Source organism: Bactrocera tryoni, chromosome 5 (assembly GCF_016617805.1).
Source record: "Bactrocera tryoni isolate S06 chromosome 5, CSIRO_BtryS06_freeze2, whole genome shotgun sequence".
In the NCBI taxonomy this organism is placed as follows: Eukaryota; Metazoa; Arthropoda; class Insecta; order Diptera; family Tephritidae; genus Bactrocera; species Bactrocera tryoni.
The window spans coordinates 27,429,034-27,455,654 of NC_052503.1; the positions used below are offsets into that span (position 1 = coordinate 27,429,034).

Genomic DNA, 26,621 nt, shown 5'->3' on the forward strand with positions numbered 1-26,621 from the left:
TGGCCGGTTCTTAATTACGCTGCATCAATATGGTCTCCTGAATGCAGTGAAGCGCAGACGAGGAAGCCACAGAGTGTCAGAACACTGCACTCCGGACTAAAACAGGATGGCTGTTGATGGCGAACAACTGCTCAGCGAGGCCCGTATGCTCCCAGCTAAGAAATATAATGAAATCCTCTTCAAGCAGATTTATTTCGCAGAAATCATCTCAGCAGTCAATTGCTAAGAGCATCAATAGGTCATTCCTTAATTACGTCGACGACATCAAACAATACGCCGACCAGACTTCGGACGCAACCAATTTCCAACAAGCACTGTCATTCACAGTGGAGCCACCAACACCTTCACCGGCTTCCTCTCTGTGAACAGCGTACTTGGAGTCGAAGACCTCGAAATGCCGCGAGAAAAGAGAGTCTCCTTGCGTAGCTTCGTTCTGGATACTGTAGCAGGTTAAACTCCTATCTATTCACAATAAACCCCGGTGTATCTAATATATAATATGTTCAGTGTGCAATGAGTCTCCGCATGACAGTGGCTACCTCTTTGAATGCTCCACTAACTCCACTCATCTGACATTCTTCTACCTTTGGTCTGACCCCTTCGAAACAGAACGTTCTTGAGCCTAGAAGACTTATCTAATCCTTACTATCCGAACGGGGATTAGGTATCCTTAATAACAACATCAACCAAAAAATTTTTGGAATGCTGCCGAGTTAAAGTCCTTTTCCGTTTCTAAATCCGGATCTGCTTATGTTTAACATAACCTCATGAGACCTACGGTTAGCGTCCCAGATCTTTAAATTAAATTTCCTAGGCTGCGCCGAAGCTCTAATAACCTACAAAAGTGCATTTATTATAGTATAAAATGGGTACACAAAATTTTAATTTTGATTTTGATTGTTCAGGACATTATAGCATTTTCTTGGACAATAATCTACGTTCCTGAAAAGAAAAGTATGTGCGCAAAATTTCAGATTAGTCCGTCGTATTGCCAATCATCGCTCGAGGGTTAAAAGATTCTAGGGAATTGTATACATACATAACTGCGCATTTATGACTGTTTTTCTTTGAAACTCTTTTTTACTTAAAAATACCTAAAATTAACACTTGAAATATGCAACAATTTCTATTTACTTCCGCTTCTTACTACACCTTCAAATTAATTCTATTTGAGTGCACGTCTAATGAACAAAATACCATTACACTGTGTAGCGAGTAGGCCGCATGAAATGCCACATAATTATTTGTGTTGCTATAATTGGGTAACTATATGCGTATTGGCTTTATAAACCCTTTCGTATTCACAGAGTATTCAGTTAGTTGACCTCAATCTATCATCTTTGATTGACATGATATGAGTCGATCTAACGGAAGTGATACGTGATAGTGTGCGTGGGTGCGGAATTGATTGTTTTTGTGGGCATTTGTAAAACAAAGTTTGCTGTTAAAGTAATGAAAGCACCCAGTAACCCCGCCTTTTTAGAAGAACATTTATTATTTGATTTAATAAAATTATGGAAAAAAGAGAATATAGGGCAAAATAATTACGTTGTAAACAAAATGTGGAACTATGCCTATTTAATATTTAAATAAATCGATAAAATAAAAATGATATTGCTAATGAGGGAAATTAGCTTTAAGAAACATTTATTTACTGCATATACATATAGTGTTGCCACATCTTAAAAAATTTTGTTTTAATAAAATTGATGAGATAACTGAACTATTGGATATCAAAAAAAATTATTGGAGCACCAAAGTTGCAAATTTATATAAGCCGGGTTGCCACCCGTTCTTCAAATCGAACAATGACAATATATTCGGTTCTTTAGTATATTAGAAAGGTGGTATAAGTATGCTTGAGATCAAAATTAATTTCACGAAATGATGCCACGTGCTTGAAACTTTTAAAGACAGTTAAAGAGTTAAAGTAAAAATTTCCATTTGTAGTTTGTTCTATTGTAACAGTAGCACGCTTCTTCTTATCTGCTAAAAAGTCATGAAAATATCACGAAATGCACAAAAATTTTTATCAAGTAATTTCAAAGTTGTTTATTAGTTCAAATGAAATATTCAGAGCGATTTTCCACGAACTCATTATTGAGCTTATTCGTTAATTGTCGCGTAATAGTCGTAAATATGGCTGCAGTTGTCTGATTGAGGTCTGCTTCTAGTCAAGCAAAAATTCTCCAAAACTTTTCAAGATCATGTTGAACAGTTTTACCTTGCGTATACTAAAGTTTAAGGTTAATGGCACGAATTATGTAATTCTTGATAAAAAATAATAAATAGCGTCGTGGGTTCGCAATAAAAAAAATAATAATGCAGTACAGTGCATGTTATATAATTGTAATTGCTCGCGAATAATTGTGGCTCACTTCAAAGCATAGTAATGTGTTTCCAAATTTTTTTTTTAATTTTTATTTTTATATGTCTAAATATGTTTTTTTTTTTATTTTCTTTAATTTAACAGCTAGTTATTTGAAAGATAATTGCAACAATGTATATGCTTTAACCAAACTATTTTGCTTTGAGTACTATGCTTCAACATTTCATTAATTATAAAAATAAAGTCAAATCATTTTTTCCTAAACAGATGGCAACACTATTAAAAATTGTGAAATAGCAAAATTTTTTAAACTGTCAGCATGTCACACAAATTGTAATATTTCTGTAATCTTCAAAAATTAATTGCATTAATTATTCTAAACAGGTGGCAACTCTCATAAAAAATACGCTCAGCTTAAATTAAACAGTATGTTCCACAAATTGTATTATTACATTCACCTTAAAATATTGATTGCATTATTTTTTCTAAACGTGTGGCAACTCTATTATTATTACAAATTTCCATACACTATCAGAATGTTACACAAATTGTACTTTTGTATTCACCTTACAAATTTTATTGTACTAAATTTCTAAACAGGTGGCAACTCTCTACAAAAAAAAAAGTTGAGCTCCAAACGCCCTTCAAGTTTTTTAGTGTGAAAACCATATTTTTGTGTTAATTTAACTTATTATATAAATTGTTTTTCTAAAATGTCCAAATAGGTGGCAACATTTTCAATTTTATTTTTCTAATAATTACACAACGAAATTGTTGCAATAGTTTTTACTTAGCATATTTTTTTTCTTCGTTCCATTGTTTAAAATTTGCAGCACAGTTCAATCGACTCACCCTTTATAGTTAGTAGAAAACTGCACATAGCTACTTGTAGTAGCTATCTTTTAATATTGTGAAGCAGATAAACCCAACAGCAGCGGCAAGTGGCAGATGGATATTTATGAGTAGGTAATAAAAAGTAAATCTCGATATTACGTATCACTTGCGAGTCTGCAGCGAGGCTGCCTCGCTTCACTCCACATAAAGTGCACATGACAACTCATAAACGTTCTTTATCAAAGCACAACAACTACAAAAGCGATGGAAACGTTAAAAAATTATAGTAGAGCACTGCAATGTGTATTGCAAAATATTTCTCAAGGTCAAGTATATGTGCGCATGTTAAGATTTTGTATTTGCCCAAGGATTTGTAATGGGCATTAGGGTAACCGTTATTTCCCAAGTTGATTTTTTTGCAGAGGTTCAATAAAATTTCCGTTTTGGCTTTACAATTTTACACAATGTAAACAAGCTCTTTATTTTATATTTAAATGGTAATTTATATGGGACACCATGTCGTATGAGCAACACAGAGTTTATAAGGCACTTGTATGAACACTCAATACATTTGTTGTATAATTTTTACTGCGTATAAGATTTAAAGAAATATTTTTTTGAAAAAAATCTGTAAGATCTTTTTTGTAGAACAGAAAATTCTGTATTAGAATATCAGTTTTTCAAAGTCCAATTTTATATGTATGGGAAAGGATATTAACATAGGCACTATTAGAAATGAGTATTAAGATCTTGTTTATGTTGGATACTTTTTCAGGGCAAAAATTGAAGCTTAAGGGGATGCTTGAAAATTAAAAAAAGATCAACTTGGAAATAATATGTACATACATATATGCCTGTTAGATTTGTATATGAATATTGTATTTTGGTCAATAACAATAACCACAAAATCGTTGTTAAACTTCAGTTCAACAGTTTCTTAGATATATGATTTATCTTTCGAGCGGTCAAAACTAATCTGATTATTTGTTTAAAAAACGTACTTAAACTCAGCCTTACATTCAACTGCATTATTTGCTCTCTTTATTTTCCTTTTTCATATTACAATATAAATATATATATGTCTGCAGGCCATAATATCTCCAATTATATGTATTTTACTGCCGACAAATATTTCTTAAGTGCTAGTTACATATATAAGAATACACATACATATATATGCACTTGTATATTTACATAATTTTTATTCGAGCTTCTAATTTGTCATAAATTATTCCACGCCTATTGTGAACCATTATTCAAACTCAACAAGTTTGCGTGTTTATGACACACAAATTAATTCAAGAACGAAAAAACACATGCACTTATGTAACATAAGAATATATACCAATATATATGCATGTGAATATGCAAGTATATGCGTGAGGGTCAATGTAGGGCCTTTCTTCTAAAAAAATCCACTCACAATTGTAAATAACTGGGTACAAGCAATAATTCACCACTCGCAAGCACACATACTTGTACGTTCCTACACTTACGAATCATATATTTCTTGTATTTCATATTCAGTTAACACAATTGAGCGCTTGAGTTCTGTCCTTTTGTATTTCTGTATATGTATGTGTTTCTATTGACCACCCTTCTTTACAGTTTTACTGTCATTTCCCTGACACTTTCACATGTATACACACACCTATTGGCATCGCCAGTGATTTCAGTATACGCGCGCCCGTTTATGCTTTAGCTGAGATTACAGCACTTCTACTCATGCTTGCAACAGCAAAAAGTCTAGTAAAAAGTTTATTAAGCGGAATTTATATTCTTCTATGTCAAATTGGATGAACATGGTAGTTCTCTTAAAGCTGCTGCTGAGTTCAGGCGCAATGTTAACGCGATAATGGCATAATCTTAGTTAGATTAATCGAGCTAGATTTATACAACTTACTTCTAAAAATGAATGGAAATTTAAATATGATATTTGAGAGTAACGATGGCCATGCTCTTCTGTGACAAGACTTTCATGTTGAGTTATAAATAAATGGCGTATAGTGAGCCTTTGATCTATTTGACAACTTTTTTTACGCAAGTGTATCTCAGCGGAGTAATAAATTGGGCAGTCGAAAGTGATCTCGCCATCAACCCAAATAAAACCTAAATGGCTTTATTTACTAGAAGATATAAGATCCGTCTAGAATTCATTCCGGATAGGGAGCTTTCATGGAAGCCGAATATCGAAGGAACAGCAAAAAAGACATCGATTTCCTTATACTGCAGTGTTGGTGCCATTGGAAAAAGGTGGGCTCCTTCACAGAAAGGGGTCCTCTGACCCTAACGACACCATAGTCAAGCACATTCTGTTCTATGGAGTCTTTATATGGAGGAAGGCTCTAGAAAAGACGTGCGGTCAATTAAGGCATTCCAGTAATTCAGTTTTCTTGGATATTAAAAAAAACAAGTAAGGAAGGGCTAAGTTCGGGTGTCATCGAACATTTTATACTCTCGCATGATAAAGTGATAATCGAGATTTCATTATCAGTCATTTACATATTTTTTATTTTGCTGTAAAATTGATTAGATTAGTAGTTCCTCAGATATGGTTTTTGGTCCATAAGTTGGCGACGACAAGCCCATTTTCAATTAAAAAAAAAAAAACCTGGGTGCAGCTTCCTTCTGCCATTTCTTCCGTAAAATTTTGTGTTTCTGGCGTTTTTTGCTAGTCGGTTAACGCACTTTTAGTGTTTTTCAACATAACTTTTGTATGGGAGGTGGGCGTGGTTATTATCCGATTTCTTCCATTTTTCAACGGTATATGGAAATGCCTGAAGAAACCGACTCTATAGAGTTTGGTTGACATAGCTATAGTAGTTTCCGAGATATGTACAAAAAACTTAGTAGGGGTGGGGCCACGCCCACTTTTCCAAAAAAATTACATCCAAATATGCCCTCCCTAATGTGATCCTTTGTGCCAAATTTCCCTTTAATATCTTTTTTTATGGCTTAGTTATGACACTTTATAGGTTTTCGGTTTTCGCCATTTTGTGGGCGTGGCAGTGGGCCGATTTTGCCCATCTTCGAACTTAAACTTTTTATGAAGCCAAGAAATACGTGTACATGTTTCGATCTGATATCTCGATTTTTACTCAAGTTACAGCTTGCACGGACGGACGGACAGACAGACATCCGGATTTCAACTTTACTCATCACCCTGATCACTTTCGTATATATAACCCTATATCTGACTCTTTTAGTGTTAGGACTTACAAACAACCTTTATGTGAACAAAACTATAATACTCTCCTTAGCAACTTTGTTGCGAGAGTATAAAAATTAAAATAAAAGTGGTCCGGTCACATGGACAATATAATGCTTTGTATAAAGTGGCCTAAACATTTAACTCCTTCAACTCCAAAAGGGATGAAAATTAAAATAATAGCTAGGTTGTTGAAATATTTCCCATGTCAGACGTACTACAAAAGTACTCAAAGTCTTACTGGAGCGCACATTGAACAAATTACCGACTTGGGTTGCAACGGTTGTCTATGTAATTATGTCTATGTCATTAACATACAATTACTGCATTTTAACATTAAACATTAAGTGCAAAATATATAAAAATTATTAATAACAACAGCTTTCAAAGTTTTACGATTTAGGCACAAACAAGTCAATGATTAATTCAATTTTCTATACACGTATTGCGGACCGCCTGTAACTTGAGCTAAATTTATCATAATGTAATTTCCCCTACTACCACTGATATAACTTAATTAGTACTTTATGGTTGAATAATAATCCAAAGTTCTTACGGCTAGGATCGATAAACACATGACGACAGTCAAACAGATGGCAGCAGAACATCTCACATGACAGTTTGGCTAATTGACTTCAAATGCAACAAAATACTACTTTTGTTAAAAATGTCAGTTTGGTTAACTTGAAATGTTTTAGCATTCGCATTTGAACTTACGACTATATAGTTTGCATTAGAACGTCGAAAACTGAGCGGTTTTGTTCTGGTACACTCATAGCAAACTGAAATTTTGTATTTTTGGAGAAACTTGTATGTATGTATATATGCTTGGCTAATTTGTTTGTGAGCTCTAAAGTTTTGATGAAATCTTAGAGAAGGCAACCAGAACTTACACAACAGTTTGTTCAAACAGCCAATTTTTTTACTTTTTTAATGCAAATAAAGAAGTATCTACTCACTGAGTCTATGTGGATACGAAAACGCTTAACGAAATCAAATTTTAGTCAAAAAAAATACAAATTGTATCACTGGGACTAAATAAACGTATTAACTAATTTCATTCAAATCCAGTTCTTACTATTTAGTCAAACTACTATGATGTACCATATGATCAAATTTGATTCGGAAAATCGAACTGGTATATAAAAAGTTTATACATAGATTTTTTCTATGGAAAAAATTGACTAAGGAATTAGCTTGCAGTTTTGCCTTTCTATTAGAATCACAGTTACGGAATCATTGAAAATATTACAGAAGTCTTTTGGCGAATAGACTTTATCTGAAACATAAGTATCGGTGTAACACAAAGCAATCAGTAAAGGTGAGATCAGCGAAAATTCGTGCGAGTCTTCCGTTCATCTCTGTTAATGACGATAATATCGAAAAGGTTGAAAAAGCAGTGTGTGAAATGCTTGGCATCAAAGAGATAGCTGGGGATGTCAACATTTATTCATTCTGGGGACTTAGCTGTTTTGGTTAATGTTTTGGATGTGAAACGTGTCAATGCTAGACTCGCAAAAGAGATGCTTAACTGAGCTGAGGGCGTTCATCAAACGAATCATTAATGGCGACGAGCCTTGGGCTTATCAATACGACATCGAAACTGTTTAACAATGTTGCCTGGCATTCCGAAAATGAGCCGAAACTGAAAACACCACATCAAAGTTGGTCAAAAATAAGAGTGATGTTCATCGTTTTCTATTTATTGTAGTGTGGTTCTCCACAAATTCATTACGCAGGATCAAATGATCAAAAAGGCCTACAACTTAACGGTTTTGAGGTGTTTTTGAGGTCAAGCAATTCGTCGTAGACGACAAAATTTTGGAGTGAATTTTTCACCCCGATAATTCGTCTTCGTATTCTAGCATGATTGTGATCATAGCTCGCTTATCTTTATCGTCAGAATTGGCTCCCTAAAATCTCTCTGATTTTGAAGTTGCAAATTCCGATTCGAGAAACGTAACATGAGTACAATGAAAAATATAAAAGTTACCTAAAAAGTTAAAGGCCTTATAACAAGTGTATCGAAAATTGGGTGAAGCGTTATCAAGCTTACTACATATTGGCATTGTGTATTACGTGAATATGTTTTTTTTCATTCCAGGTCACACTTTACAGTTAATATTAGTGTATATTTAAATTCCCCGGGATAAATGATATTTCAAAAAAATGTATTTTACTAAGTTGGTAGGATTGTCATTAATTATTATGCCAATATGAGCGTGATCTGTTAACCAGTTTGTTTACAGTTCAGTGCTCCTTAAGTTGGTATACCCCAGCAGTTTATTGCGATTTGTACAATATGTAGATAAAAATATTAAAACGAGAATTTGTCTAAAATTTTGTATTTCTAACGAAATTTTGTGTCGAGAATTGTTGCGAATATTGGAAAAGACTTGCGGTGATTCAGTTTTATCAAAAACACAAGCCAACGAGTTGCACAAGCCTTCAAAGACGGTCAGAGATCGTTGAAGACATGCCTCGTTCTGGACGACCATCGTTTCGATCTCTTCAACTGATCAATATATTAAAAAAGTGAAGGATATGGTGCTTGAAAATCGTCAGACAAGTGTTACAGAGAAGGTAAGAGAGCTTGACATCTCTCGCGAGTCCACTCGATTGATTTTGGTTGATATTTTGGGAATGAAACGCTGTTCGACTTGTCTCGTTAAAGCTTCACATTAATGGAAAGCATTATAACTGCCGATAATACATGGTTTTATGAGTTTGACATACAAACAAGTCATCAATCCTCAGAATGTGGGAAAAAAACGAGCCGAAACCAAAAAACCAAAGACGCTCAACAATCAAGGTGATGGTCATTGTTTTTCTCGATATTCATGGTTTGGTGCATTCATGCTCCGGAAGGACAGACGGTCAATAAGGAGTTTTATTTGGCCGTGAAAAAGTTTATTAAAATTTTTAGTAGAATTTAATTTTTTATTGTTTTTTTAAGTACAAAATTTTCATTATTTTTTTTTTTTCTTTTTTAGATAATGAATATAATATTTGTCAATAATTTTTTTTGTTGAAATCGCGATTCCTAAAACATTTTAATTAAATTTTACAAAATATTGCTTATCTTAATTAATATTTTTAATAACTATACAATATTACTCACACAGGTTTAATGAGGTAATTAAGACATTTAATAGTTTTTTTTATTTGGTGCCACTTTTTTATTTACATCAATGTTGCCAAATACTTTAATTTCCAATGCCAAGACATCTATTTCACTTGTATCGAAATTTCATAGAATCAAACCTTTTTCTTTTTAATTATTTCAAATTCTTAATTATATATTTTTTATTCCAAAATGTTCTAGTAGTAAAATTTTGCAGCCACGCAGTTGATTTTTACGCTAAACGGCATCATATTTTTCCCTATAGTGTATGTTATAGCTTCAACATTTCATATTCAACACTTGCCGACACCGTTTATATAAACAAAATTAACAAAAATAAAATTTTCGTTTCATTGCCAACTATAATCTCAATTTTATTTATTTGAGCTCTTATTTTTCCCAACTTCCTTTCATATTTTCCATTTATTTTCTTGATTCAAATATTTTTCTTTTCCTTTATTTTTTTGGCTCATTATTATATAGTATGATGAGTTTTTATGTACTATTCCATATATGTCTGTATGTAATTTAAGTGAATTTTTAGTCAAACTGCTTACCAAATGCTCTGCAAGCGCTAACCCTTCTTTCCGTTTGAATTATAATTTTTATTATTTTTTAGTATTTATTATTTATATTACCTATCTTTATTTGCGTGGTGGAAACTATGTGGTTTTATGCGCGCTAAAGAATTATATTTATATATGTTTTCCGTTATTCACAATGAAATTTTATTTGCATATTACAACATGATTTTTATCGTTCAAAATTCACGATTCTTTCCATTATTCCGCATTTATATTTCACCTTTTATTTGCACAGTTGGAAAACACTTTGTGAACACACAAAAAACACAACAAAAACACACATTACTTAAATGAGCATGTTGTTGTTTTATTTACGAAATTATTTATGTACAGCATATATTTATAACACGGATTTGTATATGTATGTGCCCTAAGGTATTTGTTTGCTTTTGTGTGCGTTCACAAAATTTGAATAATTCCAAGTGAACGCAACAGTTAACAGTTAACGGCTTAGTAGCTAAGTAATTGAAGCATTTTCCGGGCAAAAATTAAAAAAAAAAGACTTCATTCCATCACGTGGTTTTCGCTTAGAAATCACATTTACAACAACAATAGCAACAACACAAATTTCAGCGGCAAATAAAGCTGTAGCGGTTTTCTGCCTCTAAATCACTTTGTTGTTGCATATAATACGATTACATGTTTATATACACACATTCAAACACAAACGCCGCTTTTTTGTATGTGTGCGTGCTTCACTTTCTCAACACAATCACCTATTCATGACCTTTATCAGCCTGAAATTCTTACGACACTTAAACACAATTTGTTGCTCCGTTCGCGCTAACGGTAACTAAAATAACCGCATACTTTTGCTGAATATCCGTTAGAACACGACCGTCTTGGTCGATCTCTTGCTATCAACTGAATAACAAACGAACAACCGCTATGATGACAGCAAGGAAAGCATACAAGCTTTTAATGTATGTGTGCGTGTGAAATAACAGTTATTCTTTCCAAATGGCAAGCAGTTACGTTCAAGCCACACGAACACACAGTGTTGTATTTGTGATGTGTGTATGTAATTTTTTTTTGGAATTGCTGCCAAACATGGCGCAACATGTTCCTACATGTTCGCTGTCGTTGTTGTGCTTCTCGTTTCATTCATAAATTGCGAGCAAACACGAAAGCTAATGTTATTCATACGCGGCTGCTCACCACCGGCTCGAATTGTAGAGAAGTGGAACCCATTGTGGAACGTAGTGTGCGAATGTGGTACGTATTTATGAAGTGCGATTCGATTTTTGTACATGGATGGAAAGTTTTACAAAAGTGCGGAACATATTGATTAAATGAGGAACATATTCCACAAATGTGGAACGTATTATTCGTTGGTACTTGTGTCTCTTTAGTCTTGTTATGCGACTTTTTTCCAGAAGAAACGTTTTATTTGAATATTTACGTATTCCTCAGATGTGGAACGTATTTATCGCTGGCACACAAGTTGTTGAAAGCTGTGTTTCGCAACTTTTGCTTGCACAAAATGCGCGCCAAACGCTTCTGTTAACACAGTCGATAGCAGCACTAGCAACGCATCGGTGACTGTGGTGGTGGTGGCAGGAAAACTTTCCTTCGCTACATTAGGACTTTTGTTCAATGTCAAACTACATATGTGAATGTATGTATGTGGAGGAGCTCCACAGTAAAGGGAGTCGTATTTTCGCAGGCAACGCATTTATGTTCGCTGGCGAATAATCCAAACAAATTAACTAAAATGTTTCCCTTTATGTCTCGACTCTTTCAGTATAAATATGACTGTGAGTGCAGAAATGTCGGATCACAACTCCTCATATTTACTTATATACACATGTGTGTATTTGTAGAACTTTGAGATGTGACAAAAAAGCGTTTTGTTGTTTTAAGTAGGTATTCCCCAGCGTAAATAAAAATTAAAACAAATTTGGCGAGTTCACTGAACTTTTCACCGTAATATACATGAGTTCTAGAAAAGCCCACTCTTCCTAATAGGTTTAATGTAAAGATTGTGTTAAAAAAGTACACGGAAATTGTAAATAAAACACAAAATATTTAATTATTAAACAATATTTATTTGGTCGCCTTTAAAGTAATTCCGACCAGAGGCAATACACGAATGCCAACGATTTCTGCAGTCCTCGAAACACTTTTCATAAGCACTTTTTGGGATGGCCTTCAGCGAATGTTGGTGAATACGGTGGCTGATCGATGGTAGTCATTTATGATGCACAAAATCACAAATATCGAAAAAAAACAATGAGCATCACCTCGATTTTTGAGCGGCTTTGGCGTTGTTTTTTGGTTTCGGCTCTTTTTCCCTCCATTCCGTTGATTGTTGACTTGTTTGCATGTCAAACTCATAAACACATGTCTGATCGACAATTATAAAACTCTACATGAATGTGGGATCGGAATTCGCACGATCAAGCATGTGCAAATAAACTTGTTTACGGTTCTCTTTTTGAAAAGAATTCAGCTTTATCGAGACGAGTCGAGCAAGAGCGCATTTCATACCCAAAATATCCACCACAATCATTCGATCGCCCTCATATTTGGCAGGGTAATTAAGGACGGTCCTATCAACTTAGAAAAATAAATTTTTTGAAATATCTTTTACTCTGAGGAATTAAATTATAAATTCCGGCTGCTCTTTTGTCTGAATGTATATGTTATTAAAGCGAAATACATGTTAGAATATATGTACATATGTGTAGGCATACAAATGTTAGGATATTCGGACGATTTCTTATAAGAGCTGAGTACAAGTATATAATCAGAGTTTTATTTTGTTTCTTGAAAGCAGTTTGAAATCATATATTAGCAATTGCAATTAATCATACTCATTCGGAATTTCTTTATCTGCTTTAAATTATTATGTTTCTTCAATATTAATAACATTATTTGCATCATGATATATTTTTGTATATTTATTAATATTTGAGTGTTTAAATTTGAGAAAAGACATATGTATTCTGGCATTATTAGTCTCAACACAGTTACACTGTATCTCTTATTGCCCACTTCTTTTCAGCCTGAAAACTGAAAAATGATTGATTGCTTTCTGATGCCTGAGTACTGTCGGCACCGCGTGATTAATAGTATAGACTTCATGACGCACTAAGAAGCTGTAAACAAATCGACCCACACTAGTAAACGTAGACAGAGAGTTGTTTGTATGTATGTGTGCCTTTTGGAAAAATGTCTAAAATAAAAGTTAAAATTTTGAAAAAAAGAACAATATGCAGCTGAACACCTCTTGTGATTTAAATAAATATATAATAGGTTGTCAATAAAGTCTTGCGGTATTTTCGCTAGTTGGCGCTGAAAGCGCTTAGTTCTAGTTTTATTCGTCGCATCGGGTCATGCTATATCTTTTTGGAAAGCTCATTTCACGCGCTAACATGTGTTTGATTTATTGTCGTTTCTTTTAAGTCGTTCGTGAGTTATAGCGTCGCAAACATGGAGCAAAATAAAGAGAAAATACGGCATATTTTACAGTACTACTACGATAAAGGCAAAATGCATCTCAAGCCGCCAATAAAATTTGTGCAGTTTATGGACCCGATACAGTTTCCATTTCCACTGCACAACGATAGTTTCAACGTTTTCTTTCTGGTGTAGAGGTGGTCGAAGAGGCGCCACGCTCCGGAAGGCCTGTCGTCGAAAATTGCGATAAAATCGTTGAATTGGTCGAAAGAGACCGGCATAGTAGCAGCCGTAGCATCGGTCAAGAGCAGGGCATGAGTCTTCAAAAATTCATTCCAATTTCAATTAAAAAAAAATTCAATAAAAATACCCCAAGACTTTTTTGACAACCCATTATTATTACGAAGAATAGTGGAAGAAGCAGGGAGACAATTTTAGAATACCCAAATTCACTTCACATAGTCTTCATACCCAGAACAAGATATATTTAGCCACGAAGTTTGTAAGGTATGGAAGGAGTTCCTATCATATGTGTATTAATTTTTAGCGTTGCAAGCTGAGTCGATTTAATCACGCCTGTCGTTCTGTCTGTTAGTATATACTTACGCGAAATAGACGCTAATTTTTTGTGATATCGATCTGAAATTCAGCATACATGCTTCGCTTCCCAAGTAGCTGCTCATTTGTCACCGTCATAATGGGACCACTAAAGGTTATAGCTGTCATACGAACTGATCTATTGTAGTCAAGTTCTTGTACGGAAAACTTTTACATTTGGCCTGATATTTTCAATAAATTCGGCAAATATTATTACTCAAAGCAACGCTATGATCACGAAACGTATGGTTCACATCAAAGGAATATAGGATGTAGCTATCACAAAAACTAAGCGACCACAGTTAAGCGCTTATATGGAAAACTTTTTTATTTAAAAAAAAATACCTTCACGAAATTTTGCACAGATTATTATTGAAAATAATGCTACAATCTCTGAACCAAATACTTAGATTGGAAAACATATAGCTGCCATACAAAGTATCTTATTAATATCAATACATCCATTTATTTCATAAAAATACAACTGTAAGGGGTATCATGGCTTCGACGCAAGTGAAGTTTACGTTTTATCCTGTTTTTAAATGTTTATGACAGTTTTATTGTATTAAATTTTGCGAAAACAGCAAACACGCACAAACCGAAGCATATACAAAGGCGCGCACAAGTAAAAAACACGCATACAAATAAATATATATAATTTTTGCTTGCCTAAGTTCATCTTAATTGTGTGAACCGATGCCGAGCTGAAGGTAGACTCTTCAAAGTGTAATCGAATGTGTTATATCTATGTTTAAATGTATGTATATGTGCTCCTAAGCCACCACACATGCATTTGTATTGTTTTCTCACATGTGTGTTATGCTAAATTGACATTCCAAATTCCAAGAAGAATTTTATACCTTTAGCTCACGAAATCCTTTGATAACTAGCGAGTGTGGGTATGAGAATACTTAACTGTTTGTGTTTTTACAAAAGTGTGCGTTTATTGCGTAGCCATAATAAGACCGCATACATGAGTACTTAGCACGGAATTGGTGAAAAGACACATACAACCACTTACACATTTACAAACCTTCGCTTTCGTTCACTAATTGATTACACAACAAGTATATGCCTCATACTGATAGTCATCGCTGAGTGGATGCCGCAGCGTTTCTAACAAATTCCGTAAATGGCAGGAGCTTTTTCGGAAATTTTCGTGTCTGGAAATATTTAGGAGTTTAGCACGTCGCACAACAACAACAGCAATTCCTTCCCAACAATGTTTTTTTTATAAAAGAAGAAGTGCAGGCCGTGAGTTGTCGAGCCTTTCGGAGGCTAAATTAAATTTTTCGGCGAACTTTCAGTTGTTCGTAGACTCTATATTTGTTCGTTTCAGTCTTAGTGCTAGTGCGTTTATGAAATAAACTGCTGTGTCAAAGCAAATGCCTATAAAGCATTATTACAGCGTTGTTTTTGTTGGAGATCATAGAAGAATATGTGCAGAAAGTAGCATTCCGTACTCACCCCCACGCAAATGGTCCACCTTTATGTTAACAAAGGGATTTGTAAGTAAAGTGCGGTTATTTTTCAAGGTAATTTCTTAGAGTGAGACCGTCGAAAATCACTACTCGATAATTATATAAGTGCTTAGTGGAGGCAAAGATTGTCTTATCGGCTACAAAGGTAATGTTCATCATATTTGACGTGAAAAAGGTACTCAAACCACAGTCAAATTGATATTTCAAATTTCCAAAAGTATGATTTAAGATTGATCACGTTTTTTTTTCGAATTTTTTTATTCGCCTTCGCTGAGGCTGAACTTACATTTGTACGCATATCAAAGAAGATTTTCGTTAAATGTTACCTATATGCAAAGTAGTTCTCTGAGCTTGCATACAATTTAGTACGAGATGTTTAATGGGCGGTAACATTGCGTAATATTTCATATATTTTATCAAAAAATAATAGTTAAAACAGAGAGCGACTCTTTTATCTCGCAATAACTGGGGTTTCCGATAAATATATGGGGCTTCTTATAAATAAATAAGTAATGTTTATGAATTTTTCTTGACAAAAGTTGCAACTTTATGAGAATATATATATATTCGCTTCCATTATCGGAGTGTGGAGCCTTAATCCGCTAAACCTAACCTACTACCAACTCAATACTTTCCCACGGTTAAGTATTACATCGTGAGAGGGCCAGGACATTTAAGTCTACTCTTTTGTGCGGACTGATGGACGCCTTACCTGTTGAATAAGTCTCAGTTTTGTCATTATGAAAGCAGACGCTTCGCTAACAGCTTTACAATTCTCAAAAGAATGGCATATGAGTACCGTTAAATTATCGACCGTAACACTACCACTGAGTGTGATTACCACGACTTTTTATCATTTTTAGTTCAATATTTGTTTCAATTAAAAACAATAGTACAATATGTTTTGTTATGAGTTGGAAAATTGTCTGAAGACGCCATTTTATAACACAGTTCAATTTAATTTTATTTTTTTAACTTAATCCTATTTCCTCGAATATATGTAGGTCTTTACGTGTCTTATCAACACATTGTTTATTTCATTGCTTACTCAGCCATATAGTTAGGTATGTGCAAGTGTGTGTATATGGGTTTGTTGTTATTTTCAACCTCAGTAACTTCAACTAATGTTTTTCGTAGCAAATCCAATATTAAAATAGCAATTCAATATGTTGACAGAAGGTGAACTTTTCAAAAAACTGCAGCTAAACTCACACACACGTATAAATACATATGTTAGACTTTAAAAAATACACACACGTACATTGCTTAAACATGTGCTATAGCACACGTGCGATTAAGTGTATATCATTGTTGATACGAATTCGTAATCTTGTTTATGTTGTTCACTTAGGAGGCAAACCGCTTTTGTCGTGAGAACAAATTGATTTTCTAGGGCAATCACTTGAGCGTGTGTTTTTGTTTTCCATCTTCTTGTTTATTTTGTTTTGTAGCTTGTGCCCGTCGTATTAACCTCATTTCATTTATTTAGCACTATCTATTCATCTTGCAGCTCTGCTGTTTAAGAATCACTCAGCAGCCTAAATGTATGCTATAAACAAATAAATAAGCACACATGCGTCTATATATACAATACACTCATTTATATTTACCGTATTGATAATACAAATACCGAACTTGTGATATTTTGTCCGCTGTACCGACGAAATAACGGTTGACAAAGTGCAAGCAGATCGGCTTTGACAGGTTGGCGAAACTTTTCGGCTGAAAAAAGTCTGTGTGTGTGCATATCTTTTGACTATGTGTTGGTGCCTTGACTGCGAGGCCGATTCACAATGTCTCCGGACGGCAATCAACAAAAGGTCAAAAATCAGCGGAAATGCGTCTGTGACTTTAAGCTTCATTCTTGTTTTTGTTACTGTTGCTCTTTTTGTTGTATTTAATGTTTTTGCCATTTGAACGAAAACAAAGAATGAAGGGCATAGAAAAGTCACACACAGCGCAGTGTTGTGTTTATCCATGAGAACAATCACACTTGTAGACGGCAGACGACTTTATTTCCCAAGAAGCTTCAGAGTTTCGGACTCCAGCTGGCAAGCGGACAAACTTACGAAGTCGAAAGATGGCTGGAAGGTTGGAGGGAAAACACAATCACAGCAAGTGTGAAAGTTCGAATATTTATACTTATACATATGTATATATACATTCGTATATACATACATATGTATGTAAATACACATATATATTTGTAAGTATGTACTCTTGGATCTAAGCACCAAAGCCACCGTCCGCCACTGAATGGTATTGAATAAATTTGCTCATTTACGTTGAACTTTGTTTTGACCAACTTCAATTGACACAAATGTTAACGTTCAAGCATAGTAAATCACAAAATTAGAAAGTGAACACATTTAAATGTTTATAAATTCTAATCTAATTTTAGGCGCTAAAGCGTGGGTGTGTTGTGTCAGCTCAAATGCAAGTGAGGAGCGGATATTTCAATGGCAAAAGTCAGTTATTGACAATTACAGTTGTTGTTTTTGTTGTATCTTTTCTTAGTTACCGACAACGAACGCTGTTATTGTCTTGGCCAGCTAACGGTAAAGGTCGAGGCAAGGTTAATTTCTGTAGAAATTTGGATACTAAGAGAGCGAGGTCCTTTTCATGAGCGCAGATACCTTCAATGTATAGTGCATTTTTGTATCTAGTAATATTTTATATAAATTTCAAGTATTTTCATATGCTCCGTTACAATGCTTAGTGCGGAAACCCAGCACAATTTAGTCCACGGAACCTTACTATCAAACAAATGTTACCTTTCACAGCTAATTTGACAGCTAAGCTTCTAGTTTAACGTAATGCTTCTTACTTCCTATGCCCTTTTCCATTTAGTGTCATGTTTAACCTCAAAGGTCTATATCAATTTTCAAAGTGTTGAAGTGTTACTTTTGTTAAAATAGTGTTGGGTTAATGAGTTCTGGGCTGTTGAATTTTTTGAGGACGTTAAAATTGAGGTCACAAACATCATAGTTAAAATCAACCCTTTTCATTTTTGACTATAATGCGTAACTTGTACAAGATCTACGTAGCACACGTTAGGCTATGTCAGCAAAACAAGTGTCCTTTATAATATCGTTGTGACAAATAAATTAAAACTTAATTAAGATACAATATTTAGCATTTTCCGACCCTCATTAGCAACCGAAAACTGTTTGCTAGCTACACGAAGGCCCCAGCACCTAAACGGACACACACACTCTGGTATATGACATAACCACGCATTACCAATCGTCAGATTAATTGTTTGTAATCTTGTTGTTTATTGCCTACACTATTCATTACAATTCATTAGACTAATAAGGTGGCAGCCTTCACACTTTGAGACATAAATTAAATATTCACACTTTTATTCAGATTAGATTTGGGCTTTTAAAATTGTTCGACAAAACTTTATGGCGAAGGTTGTTTACTAAGTAGATTAAATTAAATGAATTTGCTGGCAAGCAAAAAGTGTCAATGATTATAATTAAATTAAAATTATTAAGCCATATATCTTTGAGCAGACAATAATAAGGTTAGGTTAGGTGCGAATGGATTATTAAGGATAGAATTTGAGAATTTTCTCCTTCAAGCCCATTTGAAAAGACGACGGCAGTAGTTAGCAACAAATAACTTGATTCAGGCTTCTGTCGATCCCTCTTCGAGAGTTCATGTTTGGAACATTTAAATGCAGAATTGTGGCCCAACTCGTGGGTTATTATATAATATTCTTAATATTCTTGTTTCACTGATTTTAAATTTTTAAACTAAAGAATTATCAAGTAATTATTAGACATTAGACTAGTATTTACAGATCCGTTCAATATAAAAAAATAGATGCATTGCTGAAGCGAATTGTTTCTGGCGATGAAAAGTGTCACTTGTGATAACGTCCAACGGTCGGATGGTTTTTCAATGTGTTAGCACGACTGGCAGATAACTATCTAATAAGAGCTATCCTTTAATGGCCAAACTTTTGATTTTGACCTGCACTGTCAACAATTGGAAGATCTGAAGGAAGATAGCACCTACCTTTGGCCTAAAGAAGAGCAATTGTGTGTGCGAGTAAAAATCGACCGTCCACGTTTTTTATCAAAAAGCTCTAGGGTTTCCATAAAATTGGTATTATGAAATTATCTTCAACAAGTTATCAAGCAAAGCAGTGCATATATAACCTAAATCGGAACTATAATTATTCTATATAAAATCTTCAATTTAATACAAGAATAATTCTCTCTACTAGACTTCATATTTTCTTCTTCAGCAGAACGTTTTTCAAAAATTCGTAACGTCGACTCATCAGATGTTGTCATCGTCCATGCTAGACTTCATATACTCGAATGTTATTATAAGTTCTCACGCCTTTCTACCTTTTCTACGGATTTCTTGCTTGAGTTTCTCTCGTATACCGCTGAGATTTTTTGACTTGCGGTTATTTGAAATAACGGTAAATAACGGTTTTAAGTATGGTAGCGCAGTTATATACCTATATGGAAGTGTATATAAATGCATATGGCTTGACTTTGAAGTCAAATGAGCTGTGATTCAGATACCATGACAGCAGATGCTTAGTATGTCTGTTAAGAGACCTCGTCAAGTCAAGTCACTGCTCTAAGCAGAGTCATTCTCGGTTTTGACACTAGGTGACAGGCACATATATACAAACATACATATATACTAGTATTCATATATATTTACATGCACTTCTCAGTCATCCTCAGGGGATTATTAAAAGAAAGTGCTGTCAATGTGTTTACGCAACTCTTTCTTACGGTAGCAAAGTCTCAGTCAAACATTCTTGTAACACCAATACATATGTAATATACATATATACCAATTATATGTACAAACAAGCAAGCTCATCAATTACTTAGCAGCTAGCATTGGCTGGCAAGAAGAGGTGACATAAAAATAGACTTTAATTTGACGTGTCAGGCTTCCTTTGCTGCATTCAAACATACAATGCAACACACATATTCGTACATATATACACACTTAAACATTTTGCATTACTAACCCTTTCGGTGGATGTGCTTTAATATTAGAGGTCATGCATATGTATATGTGAACATAATAAATCATTTAACTTTTTCCAACTATTTTCTGTGGGATTTTTTTTGATATTTTGCGATAAATTCTTCATAAATCTTTAACTAACAAATTATAAAACTTAATAACCTTTTTTTCTCTTAAAACTTATATAAATTTAAATTTATGCATCAAATATACTGCAGTCATAGTGCACACCATGTCGTATGAGCAATGCAGCAATATAGAATGAACTGATGATGAGTACTTAGAACATTTTTTGTACAACTTCAACTGTATACAATTCTTGAGGGATCACGTGGCGTAAATAAAATTCCAAGAACTTAGGGGAAAGTAACGAAGACTGATACCAACTCAATCAATTATGTCGATAGATATACATATAAACTTATATATGTATATATATATATATCACACATAGCAGAGTCTCACTGTGGGATTATAGAAACTATAAACCTTTCATGAGAACTTTTCTCTCTCGGAAAACTCCGTAAGGGGTCTACTCCATCAGTTGTTGTCATTGTCTCAAGCCTCTGCACCATATAGGAGGACGGAATATTGAGTGATTTATAGAGTATGGTTTTATCTCCAATTTACGTTCCAAAATTTTCACTTTAAAGATTCCTTTTAAATATAATTATAAGAGTTATATTAATTGTTCATATTTACTTTTTGCATTCCAACCAACTCTTAAAACCAACTGTATCTTGTTAGCGTCCGTGGGTCGGCTATCTCATTCGAATCCCACAGTTGTATTAATTTTTCTATATATTTGGCGCGGTTGCTTTTGTTCGTATTAGATCTTGTTGGCAGTACGGTCGAGTTTACTGATCCTACAAATATATATATACATATATAAATGCAGTGTATACGTTTTATATATGTATACCTATGTTCTCTGTTGCAAACGGAAAGGTTTCGCCAATCGCCAACTATTTTAACTAAAAATAGTCAAAAAATGTTCTGAGCGTCCTTTTTATAGACAACCAATTACTCAAAGTGGCTTAAATTTTAAAGAGGACTCCATTTGCTAGGAAAATCCATACTGCAGTTAGATGATGCATACAAGATTAAGCAAATAACAGGCTTGTTCCGGTGCGCTAATTAACTGTAAACTAACTAACTTTGATTATCGTCCCACAGTCATTTGTACTTTACTTAAAATAAGCATGGCGAGTTTCGCATTCTCAGATGCCTTTTAAAATTGAAAGAAAATCTCAACAAATTTACTAAAAATATATTTATATGCAAATAAACTTTTGCTTAATTCTAAACATTTCTCTCACGGAATGCGTTGCCATTTCCGCTTAATTGGTTTCGTTGATGAAGCTGCTTGACGACAATATAAGCGTTCATGCGGACCGCTTCTACTTGCTAATAGTATTTTGTTGGGGCGTAATGTCAGAAACATATTGACACATTTTTTGCAGCTTTCTCTAATTGTTTTTACTAACTCACGAAGTGAGTGGCATTGTCTAGGGTTCGATTGTTTTTGCTTCCACTGAGGACTAAAATGAGTTGTTGTTTTCGGTAGCGGATGGAATGGGGAGTATGAAGATGTGACTATTGTGAAGATACTTATTACTGTTTGTCGACAACGCAAAATTAAGGCTTGGCTTAGCAATGTTTGAATAAATAGATGGAAATATACATAAAAATAAACTTTGAAGAAGAGATATTCTAAAAACATTCCTTTCAGAGTTATAAGTAGTCAAGTGAACCTTCATAGGAGTGATTTATACAAAATTTGTTGCTCATACGACATGGCGAACAACATACTGAGTCGTTTTTTTTAGAGCAAAAACTGAGGCAACTTCTCAAAGTTTATTAAATAATTCTTAATTATCTTCTATATCGATTGTCCAGTGAGAATTTCATGACATTTCATTGATTGAAAGTGAAGTTATTGCGTTTTAAGTGTCAGTATGTTCGTGTTATCGGTCCGAAAATGAGCTTCGAACAAAGAGCCAACATAAAATTTTGTTTTAAAATTGGTAAAACTTTTACCGAAACATTTCAATTGATGAAGCAAGTTTATGGCGATGATTGCCTATCCCATAGTAGAGTGCACGAGTGGTTTCAACGTTTTCAAAGTGGGCGTGAGGACATAAATGACGATCAACAGGTGGGCCAATGAAAATCTGTGATCACCGGAAATTCCATCGAAATTGTGCGTGAATTCATCAAAAATCAGCCGAAATCATCATTGAAATTCATGGAAATGGAATTGAACATCTCCAAAACATCAATTTACGGCATTTTGACTGAACATTTGGGCTTACGAAAGGTGTGTGCACGGTTTGTTCTGCACAAATTGACTGACAACCAAAAATTGCTCATAATCCAACATTCGCTTGTGGCCGATTATTTGACCAAAAATCACATTTTAACCATTAACCACCCCCCGTGTTTACCTGATATGGCACCATGCGACTTCTTCCTTTTCGGAAAAATTGTTCTAAACATAGCTGTTTGAGAGTTTACATATTGCTTACAGACATCAATTCATTCCTAGTTCTTGCACAAAAGTTGTTTTGTTGTATTGAATTACCTTAATACTCTCGAGAGATTTCGGAATATATCATGCGTGTCACATTTCTGTATGTATTATCAAGTACGTCCACCTTGTTGATTCTGAAAAAGAAAAGACAGGAAATTTATTCATAAAAATTATAATTTAAATTATATTATTAAACTTATTGTCTGAGCAGTTTTCCGCTTGTGATTTTATAAAACATAAACGCATTAAAGGATAACAGTTTTTTTGTCAAAAGTAGTAAATCACCCGACTCATGCATAATCTTCGCTTGGCAATCGCTTGTCCTCACTCTGTTTTATGATTTTAATCTGATTGCGAGCATAAAACTGTTTCATAATTTTCTAGCCTCTGAATCCCGCTACTGATATAGAGCGACACTATGGTATATTTCTATGTACATCTACGAGTAGTGTATGACTGACCAAGGCCAACTTGACGCGCTCGCTCATTGTTGAGATATAGGAATAGCTTGAGGCCATCAAGAGGACTCTTAATTGCTTCTATTGTGCAAAATTAAAAAGGCTTGCGTTCCATGGGCTAGTGAGCAAATAACAAGCTTTGTGTTTTTGATAAGTTGGAAATTTGACGAAGGCTTCTTAGAAGCCAGTTAAGATGTACACTTGTATATTTACAAACATAAATATAATATAATTGAAGTAAACTCTCATGCAGGTCTATTGTTGATCAATTAGTAGATATTGCTAGTTCAAATATAAATAAGTGGTGTTTTCTTAGAGATTCTCTGTTCCTAGTGTGGTAAAACAACTGTTAATGTAAGGTACAAACATGACATTTGACACTTTTAGTGCAAAAACATGTTTAGCACTTCACTGGCATACATTTTTGGGGACCGTATGGTATGAAGAAAAAGGCCTGCCCATTGGCCAACTAAATGGGTTATGAGATATGACTCCATATACTAGCTTTTGTGAATATAAAACAAGTCACTGGGTATTCCTGAGACATTTGACCAATTGGAAAGCAATATAATATTTTGGAGAGATCAATCGATCAATTGATCTTTCTACGGCTTAGTCACGATGACCATATCCAAACATTGTGTTCAACACTATATACATATTTTAGAATTTTATGTATTAGTTTATATGTCAAATTACTTCTGAATGGTAACTTATAAAAACTTGATACATTTCTGTTTTTTTTTTCGATGAAAAAAGAAACGGCAGGGAAATGACTCATTGTGTAGTACAAATTCGTCATTAGATCTCTCTCGGAATTACTTCGATTAATAATATTGTTTCGTTATCTACTTTCTTATCTATAAAATATATATTTTTTGTTTAACTTTGTTTGTTTAACAGCATAATCCTCAGGTGCTATGAGGTCATCGCCCTAACACGCTCATGTTTGTTTCATCGACGCATTTCGTCTTTTTGCGGTGACCACATGCTGTTTCGGGCAAGGGGTGACGGAAAAAATCCGGAATAAAATTTCGATTGCCTTCATTTACATTTCCGATATTTTTATAAAACTTAATACTCTTTTCAGAAAATTACCCTTTAACTTTCTCCCTGAGTTGCTACGAATCCTTGTAAAAGCTCATTGTACCCCTTCTCCAACAGCTTCTCCTCATTATTTTATCTCTCCACAGTATGGGAGCAGAGAACAATCAATTTAAAAACATTCCTCTCTCTGATCTATTTCTTAGGGAGTCAGTTAAATAGAATATGTGTATATTTATTATACTCTCGCAACAATGTTGCTAAGGAGTTTTGTTCACATAACGGTTGTTTGTCCGTGCAAGCTGTAACTTGAGTAAAAATTGAGATATCATGATGAAACTTGGTACACGTATTTCTTGTCTCCATAAGAAAGTTAAGTTCGAAGATGGGCAAAATCGGCCCACTGCCACGCCCACAAAATGGCGAAAACCGAAAACCAATAAAGTGTCATAACTAAGCCATAAATAAAGATATTAAAGTGAAATTTGACACAAAGGATCGCATTAGGGAGGGACATATTTGGAAGTAATTTTTTTGGAAAAGTGGGCGTGGCCCCGCCCCCTACTAAGTTTTTTGTACATATCTCGGAAACTACTACAGCTATGTCAGTATTTCCATATACATATAGTTCAAATATGGAAGAAATCGGATAATAACCACGCCCACCTCCCATACAAAGGTTATGTTGAAAATCACTAAAAGTGCGTTAACCGACTAACAAAAAACGTCAGAAACACTAAATTTTACGGAAGAAATGGCAAAAGGAAGCTGCACCCAGGCTTTTTTTTAAAATTGAAAATGGGCGTGGCGTCGCCCACTTATGGACTAAAAACTCTTCACTCATATCTCAGGAACTACTTTACCGATTTCAATGAAATTCGGTATATAATATTTCCTTAACACCCTGATGACATGTACGAAATATGGGTGAAATCGGTTCACAACCACGCCTTCTTCCAATATAACGCTATTTTGAATTCCATCTGATGCCTTCTCTGTATAATATATATGTACATTAGGAACCAATGATGATAGCGGAATAAAACTTTACACAAATACGGTATTTGAAAAATATGTAAATGACGGATAATGAAATCTCGATTATCACTTTATGATGCGAGAGTATAAAATGTTCGGTGACACCCGAACTTAGCCCTTCCTTACTTGTTCCCTGATCACTTTGGTATATATAACCCTATATCTGACTCTTTTAGTTTTAGGACTTACAAACAACCGTTATGTGAACAAAACTATTATACTCTCCTTAGCAACTTTGTTGCGAGAGTATAAAAAAATTATAGAAGAAAACAATTATAATTTCACCATCATCCCTTTCATTATAGCTTTTCATTTTTCTCACGTTTTACCTGTCAAATCAAAAGTGAAAAGATTAAAAACTGTTTTCCATACTCTCCTTGGTATAGTTTTTACTTTTATATAAGAATATAAATATGTAATAATGTGCATGAGCGTAAATGAGTGAAGGACAATAAAAAAAGAAACAGCGCTGCATATAATAAGATTTCTTCATTTGCCCGCGAGCGTAATGAGATTGCTGCAAAATAGTAACTTTGTTATACACCAGAGATAAACGCCAGACAAGCTTTCAAATAAAATAAGGAGCACGTGTTCAAATAAATTTTGCTGCGAAAAAGCAACCAGCAGTGGGTGCTATTAGCCTCGGGAATCGCACGGTACACTTATCGTTTTAGCAAAACAAAATCAGCCGAAGAAAGACTCAGTCAGCGCCGAAAGAAATCAAATATTCATTCTCGCTAATTCTACTGACTCCTAACGATTGTTTACAAACGCTAATGGCACTAAGGGTACATATTTATGTGAGAAAAAAATTTGGGCGATGTATGTATGTAAAATAGCTGAGGCTTAAGCGAATTTTTCGCATTATTTGTGGATAATGAAAGGTTTTGATTGAGTTAAAATGCAGTTATTTGATGTTTAAATATAAATTGTCAATCAGAAAAGAGTAGAGCTGAAAAGTGCGCAATCAACAGTG

The 26,621-nt window shown here is 34.3% G+C and overlaps 1 protein-coding gene across 2 annotated transcripts in view; it reads right to left on the minus strand.

Annotated features, from left to right (window-relative positions):
• Positions 1 to 23,206, minus strand: part of LOC120777582 (gonadotropin-releasing hormone receptor) — a 41,698-nt gene extending 18,492 nt beyond the window's left edge. Inside the window, exon 1 of one of the 2 annotated variants that reach the window (XM_040108996.1) lies at positions 23,157 to 23,206. The gene's annotated coding sequence lies outside the window, so the exon portion shown is untranslated. Of the gene's footprint in view, positions 1 to 9,492; positions 9,506 to 23,156 lie in introns of those variants that run through there. The other variant, XM_040108997.1, reaches the window with a different exon arrangement.
• Between the last annotated feature and the right edge of the window lie 3,415 nt (positions 23,207 to 26,621).